Genomic DNA, 12,054 nt, shown 5'->3' with positions numbered 1-12,054 from the left:
GGGTTTGAACCACCAGCCTTCTGGTTAGCAGTCAAATGCCTTAGGCACTACACCACCAGAGATCCTTTGTATGCACAAGTGGGAGAGAATTCAGGCTGGCATCTTTCTGACAATGTTGCACAGGATTATTTTCACAAAGGCTCATTATTTACCTCTCCTTGGAACTAAGTTTGAAGTTTCAAGTGTGAGCCTACTTTTGCAGGTTTCAGTTCCTTTCACTGCAGTCTTGAGCCTTCTGGCAGTAAAGACAAATTTCTCAGTTAGCTGAGTGACTCAGCCCAGGTGAGTGGGAGTAGAAGAGAAACAGGAAATACTCCTGATAAAAGGGTCAGAGACACACCCATAGGTGATAAGGCTATGTTTGGTTACAAGCCATGATCTGTCCATTATATGAATTTCTCCTAAAACTACTATATAACTTCAGGTTCATCCAGTATGTAAGCAAAATTTTATTTCAACATAATTTGCTCATATTATGTGACTAAAGAACTTCTGAGCCCTCCACTGTGTTTGCACTGCTTTCTACAAAGGACATGGGATAAGAAATGCTGGAACAACTCCTCTCAGATGGTAAAAACAATGTAGAGTTATGACAGAATTAAACTCACTTTAAAACAATTTGCTTGACATTGACTTCACACAGATACTCTAAAATGCCCCAAGCATGGCTGCATGGCATAGAAGTCAAGAACATAAACACTAAAGCCAGGTCCAAGCTCAGCTATTCGTTAACTGCGGACTGTGGGCAACTTATTTAACTTTTCTGTGCCTCTATTTCTTTATCTGTAAAATGGAGCAATAATAGCACTGCTTCAGAAGCGTGAAATGAGGATTAAATGAATGAAAGTGCTTGGAACATGAGCTAAGCAGTACACATATGTGTTAGCTGTTCTTGCTGTTGCTGTTTTTATCCTGAGTCATCACCAATGAGACACAGAAACACAATCAATCAATACTTCTCTCAACAGTTTATGGGTAAAACTCCCTCTCTAGTCCCCATTGAAGCATTATGCACCAAAGTGCTTAAAGTACTCAAAGGCCCTTATTGAAACTTGTGATACAGAGTATTACCTACTAACACCTCAGTATAAAGTCATGTCTTACCTTTACATCGAGGTCTCTGTTAAGGCCCTAAGGAAATGGGGTACAGAACAAATAAATTTGGTTGGGATTCCACAATGGATCAGGTAAGTTGCTAAAGTGAGAAGAAAGAGATGCTCTCTAGGAAACAGTGGGACTGTAAGAAAGGAAAAGATGAAAGAGGGAAGGTATGGAACTCTCTTCCTCTCTCACCAGCCTCCTGAATCACAGAGGATGGGAAAGGAGTTGGTTCTGTGAAATCTTAATTGCCCTTTGACCAGCCTGCCAGAGTAATCATTTTTAAAATGTAAATTGATAAACTTCTCTGTTTAAAACCCATCGGTGCCTTCCCATTTCACTCAATGACACTGATGAATATTTAGGAATGAATGAATGAACAAGGGATGGAAGGAAGGAGAAAGTCTGACATGATAGAGAAAGGGAGTTCATAGAGATATATGGGTTTATGGGAACACTGATTGCCAGGGAAGACAAAGTCTCAAAAGTTACAACCTGGGATTTTCTCATTATGTATTTTCTCTCAAGACCTTTGCATTATCTCCACCCTGCTAATTCCCTCACCCCTAAAGGAACTTGATTCCCTCAGGACAAAGTCAGTCATGCCTTTTTTATAGAGTCAGTCCCAGTCCCTCCCCTTCCCCATCTCAAGAAGCTAATGGAAACCTGTTTCCCCAGCCTACCACCTCACACATGCCTAGACCACACTAAGCTCACCTAAGAAGAGTATAGAAATGGTCCCTTAATGCACAAGTATGAAGGAAGCAAGCAATGTGGCCTACCAGTTAAGAGCACAGGATTTAGAGACCCATAAATCAGAGCTGGAATCTTGACTCCATCATTCCCAAGCTGTTAATTAACCTTTTTAAACCTCAGTTCCTCATCTGTAAAGTGATAAGAGCACTTAATTGTTGTGAGCATTAAATGTGATATGTGGAACACAGTAACTGCTCAATAAATGTTGGCTATTGTTAGAATCATCACTATATTTGCTTCTAGCTTCACCTTCTCTCCCCCCTTTCAAGAGTATGAGCACAAATCTCTTACCATTCTATCAGCCATAAAGTTCTAGTGAGATATATACATAACAATAACCATAGTTCTCTTCTGTTCTTCTAACTTCTGATTGTATAACCATGAATTTCCTCCTAGGCCACAACAATCTGTAGGTACAGTCAGGAAGGCATTGTTTCTGGTGTTTCTACCACCTCTCATCCCTCACCCCCTGCATCCTTCTCTCACACTCAGGAACTTCCAATCGTGGCCAAGGCCCTTTCTCTCCCCTGGAGGAAAAAGGAATCCTGGAGGCTGGGGTTATCGCACACACTGTGTCCTTCCAAGTCTGCCCATAGCTTCCCAGTCACTACAAGTGATCTCAGCCTTCTGACTCATCTACATACCACACCTCCACCACTGCCCTCCAACCATCCCCTATTACTGCTTCACAGCAACCTGCTTGCAGGTGATCTGCCCAAACCAGACAGAACTTCTGCTTCCTTCCCTTCTGTTCACTCCATATCACCAGTTACTTTCACTACTGCTGGTGCCTGGCAAGGTAGTTGCCTTGCCTGTATAGCTCAAGCAGAGACTAAGCTGATTCTTGAAGTTCATCTCAAAAATTTCAACCTGAACCAGTCCCAGAGAATCCACTTCCTTCCCTCTTCCTGAAGTCTCAGGAAATTAACATCACTTTAGCCCCTCCTCCAACTCTGTGGTATATACATTCTCCCTTGTTCAGTTGATCTTCCCATCTCCATGAACATATGCATTTTCAAATTGTTGTTGTTGTTGTTATGTGCCGTCGAGTCGGCCCCGACTCATAGCGACCCCTCCTTGGGTTTCCGAGGCAGTATCACTACGGAAGTAGGATTGCCCAACCTTCCTTCCGAGGAGTGGCTGGTGGGTTTGAACCGCCAGCCTTCTGGTTAGCAGGCAAGTGTCTTAGCCACTATGCTTTCAAATAGGATCAGCAATTCTTCTTTGGGGTTCTTGCTAAAACTGTAGTAAGCACACCCTTCGTTAATCTATTTCCTTAATTCATACTTAACATCCATTCCTCAAGAAATGTAGGTACCCTTGTAATTTGGGAAATTTAGTAGGTTTACTGAAAATTTGAGATTAATCACATCACACACAGTACAGTGTTCATTCATCTCATATCCCCACCTCCCCCTCCGACTCAACACCTCCATCAAAAATCTGCATTCCTCCCAGGGAACCACTTCATGGAGTACAGTCTCTATCCCTAACTGTTTCTCTCTTGAGCCATGAGGGGAAGAGAGATGCCCCCAGGTTGATATAATTTCCTCAGATCCACTAACAATCTGTTGAATAAAATGTTCTTGAAACTGTACAAATTATTTTCTGTATCCCACTCTCTTTCCTACTAGGGAACTGTCTTTGGGACAGTTATAGTGTGAGTTCTGTCTCTCCTTTTCTTTCTCCAGAGTTTCTCATTCGGCCTTTCTAGATTTCCTGGATACATTTCATTATTTATTTCTTATTTCTTATCACTGGAAACTGCCTTTTCTAATTTCATCTCCCCACCCCCCTACTCCCCCGTTTTGAGTTGTGGTGTTGGTGAAGAATACTTAAATACCATGGTCTGCTAAGAGAACTAACAAATCTGTCCTGGAGGAAGTGCAGCCAGAATGCTTCCTTGAAACGAGAATGGCCAGACTTCATCTCACCTACTTTGGTCATGCTGTCAAAAGGGATCATTCCCTGGAGAAAGACATCATGCTTGGTAAAGTGGAGGGTAAAGGAAAAAGGGAAAGGCCCTCAACAAGATGGACTGATACATTGGCTGCAATGATGGTCTTAGGTATAGCAAGGATCATGAGGCTGGCACAGGACCAGGCAGTGTTTCGTTCTGTTGTATATAGGGTCACTATGACTTGAAGCCGACTTGAAGGCACCTAACAACAACAATAACAACAACACCCTCCCCACAAGGCCAGTGTTATATTATTTAAAAAAAAAAAAAAAAAAAAACTCATTGCCATCAAATTGATTCCCACTCATAGCCACCCCCTTTGGGTTTCTGAGTATTTACATACTTCTGTGGAAGTAGATTGCCCAGTCTTCTCTTCCACAGAGTGGCTGGCAGGTTTGAACTGCCAGTCTTCTGGTTAGCAGTCAAATGCCTTAGGCACTATACCACTAGAGCTCCTTAGTGTTATATTACAACATAGCCCAATGCAGGGAGGAAGCTGGTAATCTCCTAAAATCAGGATAAAAGGGAGCTAAAAAAAAATCACAGCTGTTATATTAGCCCGTAATGAACTGGTCTTCATCAGTTAAATTTATTTTTGACAAATACCACACACACACAAAGCACCATGTCAGGTACCTTGAGGAATACAAATAATCAATATGACTGAGACTGTGGTCTCAGAAAGCTGATAGTCTGAAAGGGAAAATAAGATACACAAAGAAATCTAGAAAACACACCAAACCATGGCAGTTGCTATTAGAGTAGAGAGGTAGTTATGGTGCCTGAAGCATCAGAAGAAGCTAGAAAGGTCTTCTAAGATTGAGATACAATTTCATCTGAGGCCCTACCTGGTAGGATTCAAACTATAGAAGACCTGAGTAACTAAAATATATACACCCAATACCCTTATTCCTAAATGGCTCCATTATTTCTTTTCTTCCCACACCTGTAGTCTTTCAACATCCCTACCTCAATCTCTAGTTATAATTTGATGTCCTGGATCTAGCCCAAGAACATAACCTCCTCTGCACCCTATTTGAGGTGACTGGTTATTTCCCTACCCCACATCCACAACCAACATTTCCTTCCACTGTACATGGGGTTGCCATGAGTCAAGGGCTGACAGCATAGCAGCTAATAACAATAACAACATACCTAAAGGTGCATAGGAGTCCCTGGATGGCACAAATGATTAAGCATTAGACTATTAACCTGAAGGTTGATGATTGGAATCCACCCAGAAGGCCCTCAGAAGACAGGTCTGGTGATTTGCTTCCAAAAGACCTTGAAAACCCTATGAAGCAATTCTACTGTGTACACATAGGGTCACCATGAGTCAGGACTCAAAGGCAACTAACAACAACAACAAAAAAAAAAAAAATGGGCAGATGAGGTTAATATTTTCGTCACTTCCTATAGCAATTTTAGACCTCTACTTTCCTTGAAGTATCTATCACTGTTCCTTTGTGGATTATTCTGTTTCTGGCATTTGGTTACTTCACATGCTCACATCCTTGGAAGACATGTTAAATTATTATAGTCTTGGAAGCCTTCAATGCCCATGTGGATGACCCTTCTAACATTCTAGTTTTCTAGTTTCTTGATGTCCTCACCTTCAATGATGACTACTTCCACTTCATTCAGCTATCTGTGCTCATGATCCTATCTAGACCTTGTCATAATCTAGAATTGTTCTATTGATTAATTTTAAATGATAACTCATTCTTTTACTATAAACTACCATCTTTTGAGCACCATTATTCCTGATTCACATCAGTCTTTCTATTTTTTTGTCTCTTCCACTTCTCCTGACCTTTTTTCCCTTCTGTAACCAGGATAATCTTATGTGGTTGGTTAGATGCACAATTCTTTGATGAACACTCTTAATTCTGTTGCAGACCTATTTCTACATTCTAAATCAATTCTACCATTACCTTCTCTGCTTCTATATTGGAACAATGAGAAAAATGGAGAAATGTATATACAATTATACATATGTTGTTGTTGTTGTTGTTTGCCGTCGAGTCGGCCCCGACTCATAGCGACCCCTCCTTGGGTTTCTGAGGCAGTATCACTACGGAAGTAGGATTGCCCAACCTTATGGGCCCCCCTAAAAATTAATGATCTTCAACTTCAGCTAGGCCTTTAGTGATCTCTTTAAAAATCCATTGCCATTGAGTCAATTGCAACTCATAGCAACCATTTAAGAACAGAATAAAATTGCTTCATAGAGTTTCCAAGGCCGTAAATCTTTATGGAAGCAAACTGCCTCACCTTTCTCCTGTGGAGCAGCCAGTGGTTTTAAACCACCAACTTTTTTGTGAGCAGCCAAATGCTTTAACATCTATACCACCAAAATGCCTTAGTTACCTCTCTTTTTATCCCTTAAATATTATTCTAAACCTTAAATAATTTTATCAATTCCCCTTCCTCTTACTTTTAGCTGATAATCTCTATAAAATTTCCACCAAGTTGCATGCCTATAATTTTATCTAGATTCACTCTCAACAATTTCCCTCCAATTTTAATTCTCACCAACTTCTCTCCAATTTCAAAGGATGAGGTATCCCTCATTCTTTACTGTATTCCATACTATTTTCATCAGTTACTCTCTATATATTGCTAACCTCTCCATCTCTAGGAGCGCTGGTGTTGTAGTGCCTAAGGCATTTGACTGTTAACCAGAAGGCTGGTGGTTCAAACCCACCAACCACTCCTCAGAAGAAAGCTAAGCAATCTACTTCCATAGTGATACTGCCTCAGAAACTCTTAGCCCAGGAAGTCAGCAAATTTTTTCTGTAAAGGGCCTTATATTTTAAGATTTACGGGCCATACTGTTTATGTAGCAACTGCTCAACTCTGCTGTTGCCGTGCGAAAGCAGCCAAAGATAATACACAAACAAAATGTTGTGGCTGTGTTCCAATAAAACTTTATTTATGGGCACTGAAATCTTAATTTCACATACTTTTCACATGTAACAAAATCTTCTTTTGATTTTTTTTTGTGTGTGTGTGTGTGGATTTTTTTAGGATTTCAATTCTATATCCCAGGAAAGAGAAGGATGGAAGAATACTGCCTGCCTCTTCACACTCTACTCACTCACTCTTCCTCGTGGGAGAAGAGAGTAAGCAGATTGGTGAGTCCAGGAAAAGGAGTAGATCCTGCTCTACTTATAGGGCTTGTAAAGTAGGAACAGGCACCTCCTCAGGGAACACAGCCTGTGAAGCAAAGTTTGGTGACTGGAAAGACACACCTGTGGGTATTAGAATAAAACACACCTTCTCCAATTGGAAACACTGCTGAGCCCTCTCTGTTTAGCTCTTTCTGGGTTCACTCTTTTTTGGTCTCTTCATTTTCAAGGTTTGTTAATTCCTTAAAGTCTCTATAAATTATCGCTTGCCCTCAGTAAAGCCAGGGCACTCTCTTGGACAGAAACTTTTAAAACATCACAGATGGTGGGGCCCTATACTTGCCCAAAACTGCGAGGATGGCCTCTCCCAATATTCTCTATCTGGTGGCCCAACAATAAAATTGTGTTGTGTGATGTGTGGTTTTAAAGTATAGATGCTTAATTTCCATTTTCTTCTGTCTACTAAGCTTAGAAATGTGGTATGCATACAGACATCAGTCATGCCTGCAATTTTGTTTTCGGAAGAATGACTAAAACAAAGCGGCATGATGAATGTGCTAAGTTGAGCTAATTCAAAGTGCTGGCAGGATGCCAGAAGTAGGAAGATCAGGGAAGTCTTCATAAAACTGTAATGAATAAATTTTATTTTTATAGGGGGATGAGGAAGGTAGGGAATCCAAATGAGAAAACAGCATGAAGAAAGTGAAAAAAATCTGGGGTGGCTAGAACACAGCAGTATTGAGAGTTGGCACAGAAAGTGGGTTGAGAGTTGACCAAATTCTGGATATGCTATTATATGCTATGCTAAGTGCCTCAGTGCTGGGACTATTTAACTCATTCCTTTATCTTTAATAGTTCCAGTAGAGTGCCCTGTACACAGCAGCAAGTTATTAAATATTTGTTACATGAAAAAGTGAATTATGAAATTTACTCATGCTTAGCTGAGTCAAGCAGGCTAATAAACTGTGAGGAGTCCCAGCAGATGGAGGAGGCAGTGAGTCAAGCTAAGAAATTTACAGATGAGTTGTCATTTCTTGTTTGATGAGCTCAGTGAATGAGTCAGAAACCATTTCCTAATGCTCTTGCACAGAGTCAGATGGCAAATCCAAAACTTATTTACTTCTAACAACTTTAAGGAAAAAAATTTATTATAAAAATAAAGTATGCTCATTTTAGAAAATTTGAAACATAACCAAAAAGACATATAATAAAGACAATTTAAATTGCTGTAACCTCACTAACAGTGTAATATTATAGCAAGAATATTTTCTCATGTCATTAAAAATTCTTTGAAAGCATCTCTTTAATGATATAATTTTCTACTAATGGACACATCAACCTATTTTTAATTTATTTAACCATCCCTTTACCATTGGACATGTAGACTATTTCCAAATATTTACTACACCCTTGTAAATATATCTTTAAATATATTTCTGATCATATACTTACTCAAGAGTCATAAAAACAATCTTGCAAACCCTACAGGAAATTATCGAACCCAGCAGAGAAGTGGTGGGTATTGCAAGAGGAACATTGGTGACAGGGTTGGTCAAAGGGTTGGAGGGAGGCAGCATGTCTGGTCTTGCAGGGATAGGCCTTGGGCTACTGATGGTGATTCTGTCTTCCTCTTATGGGGTTAGAGGAGGTCAGAAGATGTGGCCTCCCTGCCCCTTTAGCACTACAAATATTAAGATATGCTACAAAGCCACCACCACTAGTCTGCCACTTTGTCATAATGTGGTGGCTTGTGTGCTACTGTGAGGCTGGAGGCTATGTCACAGGTGTTACTTCACATGCCAGCAGAGTCACCTATGGTGTACAGGTTTCAGCAGAGCTTCCAGACTGAGACAGACTCAAAAGAAGGAAGGAGCCATCTACTTCTCAAAGAATTGGCCAGTGAAAACCTTATGAATAGCAGTGAAACATGTCTGATATTTTACTGGATATTATGAAGCCAGGAAATATTGTCTGATATAATGCTGGAAGATGAGTCCCTCAGCTTGGAAGGCACTCAGAATACTACTGGGGAAGAGCGGCCATCTTGAAGTAGAGTCCACCTTAATGACATAAATGGAGTAAAGCATTTGGGACCTCCATCTGCTGATGTACTATGACTCAAAATGGGAACAACCAGCTGCAAATATCCATCAAAAATCAGAACATGGAATGTATGAACCATGAATGTAGGAAAATTGGAAGTTGTCAAAAATTAAATGGAACACATAAAGATCAATATCCTAGGCATCAGTGAGCTGAAATGGACTGGTATTGGTCATTTTGAATTAGATAACCATATGATGGATCCACTATGTTGGGAATGACAAATTGAAGAGAAATGTTGTCACATTCACCATCACAAAGAAAGTTTCTAGATCTATCCTGAAGTACAATGCTGTCAATGATAGGATAATAACCCACGCCTACAAGGAAGACCAGTTAATACTACTATTATCCAAATTTATGCAACATACCAACAGAGCCAAAGACAAGGAAGTTGAAGATTTTTACCAACTTCTGCAGTCTGAAATTGACCAAACACGCAATCATGATGTATTGATTATTACTGGTGACTGGAATGCAAAAGTTGGAAACAAAGAAGAATCACTGGTACTTGGAAAATATGACTTTGGTGACAGAAATGATGCTGGAGATCACATGATAGAATTTGGCAAGACCAATGACTTGATTATTGGAGATACCTTTTTTCAACAACATAAACAGTGACTATACACATGGACCTCAAAAGATGGCATACCCAGGAATCAGATCTAGTACATTTGTGGAAAGAGGTGATACAGAAGCTCAATATCTTTGACCAAAGCATGGTCAGCAACTGATTGTAGAATAGACTATCAATGGCTCATATGCAAGTTTAAGTTAACATTGAAGACAATTAAAACAAATCCACAAGAGCCAAAATATAACCTTGATTATGTCCCACCTGAATTTAGAGACCATCTAAAGAATAGATTTGGAGTTCCAGTAAGATGGTGGAAGAAGCAGAAAGAATGCACAGACCCTCTTCAACAAAGAAAAGGGGAACCAATTAACACAGATACAGAAGATAATCCTGGACCCCTGAGCCTTGAAGGGAAGGATGTAGATGTGGACTAAACTCCAATAAGTATAAGAATTTACAGGAAAACACCAAAAAAAGGAGACATATGGAGCTGCAGTCTGGTAGTGATCCTGATGTCACAGACAGCTTGAAAATTGCTGAGTGGTGGTGGTGGGACCTAAAAATTAACCTAAAAATCAACCCTGCTAGCCAGGGACTGCAAGGAGGACAGCTCTGGTAGCTGGTGAATAAAAGGGGAAGCAGTGAAGAGACATTAATTGGCAAGTGAGGACAACTACAAACCAAAAAGAGGGAAAATACTGTGTAGTTACAGAACTTCTAAATGGTGAGGAAGGCAGGAGAGTTGCAAGATAGAATGGACTGTTCTAAACTCAGGGAGAATATTATAAATCACAAAGTAACCTCAAAGAAAAATGATAAACTTTCACATCATAATAAAAAAGAGGACAAGCACAAATATTCAGCAAATACTAAAAAACAGCAACAAAAGAAATGATAACACAATTCATAAACATAATGAGCTCAGCACAGAAAATAATATGGAACAAAGAAATCAGGGACACAATGAAAAACACATAACAAAATGACAGCAACCAATTCCTACTTGTTGATAATTACACTGAATGTTAATGGATTAAATGTACCACTCAAGAGACAGAGAGTTGCAGATTAGATAAGAAAACAAAACCCATCAATATGCTGCCTACAAGAGACACACCTTAGAGATAATGACAAAAACAGACTAAAAATCAAAGGTTGGAAAAAGATATTTCAAGCAAATGGCACCAGTAAAAGAGCAGGAATGGCAATATTAATTTCTGATCAAACTGACTTTAAGACAAAAACCACCATACAAGACAAGGAAGGACATTATATAATGATTAAAGGATCAATTGAACAAGAAGATATAACCTTAATAAATATCTATGGACCCAATGAAAGAACCCCAAAATACGTAAATCAGACATTAAAAGAGTTGAAAAGTCAAATAGTTGACTCCACAGTCATAGCGGGAGACTTTAATACACCACATTCAATGAAAGATAGAACTGGAAAGAAACTCAACAAAGATGCAGAAGAGCTAAACAATACAATCCACCAACCTCACCTTATAGACATCTATAGAGCTCTTCACCCAACAACAACACAATACACTTTCTTTTCCAGTGCACACGGAACATTCTCCATCACAGACCAAATGTTAGGACATAAAGCAAGCCTTATTAAATTTAAAAACATTGAAATACTGCAAATATTAAATTTAAAAACATTAGAAAAACAATCAACGTCATCCACCACATAAATAAAACAAAGGAGAAGAACCACATGATCATATAAATTGATGCAGAAAAGGCATTTGATAAAATCCAAACCCATTTCTGATCAAAACTCTCAGCAAAATTGGAATAAAAGGGACATTCCTCAACATAGTAAAGGGAAGAGGAGTGAGCCACAGAGATCCAGGTGAGGAGAAGGAACCCAGGCACACCTGAAGCAGCAAGGAGGGAGAGTGAGAGAAAGGGGAGGAAAAGGCCCAGGAACTGGGACAGAGGAGGAGTTAGCTGCAGGGACCCAGGTAAGGATGGTACGAGAGGTTTCCAACAGGGAGACAAACTTGTCTGTGGGTTTGTCCTACTGTGGTGATGTGTTGATGTGAGTTTTGAGGCTGAGCCACTGGTGTTTCAAACCCAGTGGGGTGCACATGGTGCACAGGTATCAGCCCAGCTTACAGACTGAGACAGACTAAGAAGAAGGAAGAGGTCATCCACTTCTCAAAGAATTGGCCATGGAAAATCTTATGAATAGCAAAGAAATACTGCCTGATACATTACCATGTAACTTTATGAATAGTACAGTTAGGTTAGAAGGCTCTCAAAATAGGACTGGGAAAGAGCTGCATCATCGGAGTAAACCCAGACCTACTCATATGGATAAGGTAAAGCTTTTGAGACTTCCATTTGCTGATGTGGCACCACTCAAATTGAGGAGAAACAGCTGCAGACATCCATTAATCATTGGAACAAGGA

This window comes from Orycteropus afer, unplaced genomic scaffold (genome assembly GCF_000298275.1).
Source record: "Orycteropus afer afer isolate SDZICR_OR568_19922 unplaced genomic scaffold, OryAfe1.0 scaffold00175, whole genome shotgun sequence".
NCBI classification, from domain to species: domain Eukaryota; kingdom Metazoa; phylum Chordata; class Mammalia; order Tubulidentata; family Orycteropodidae; genus Orycteropus; species Orycteropus afer.
The sequence above is the reverse complement of the archived record's forward strand: the minus strand, read 5'-3'. Positions refer to the sequence as shown.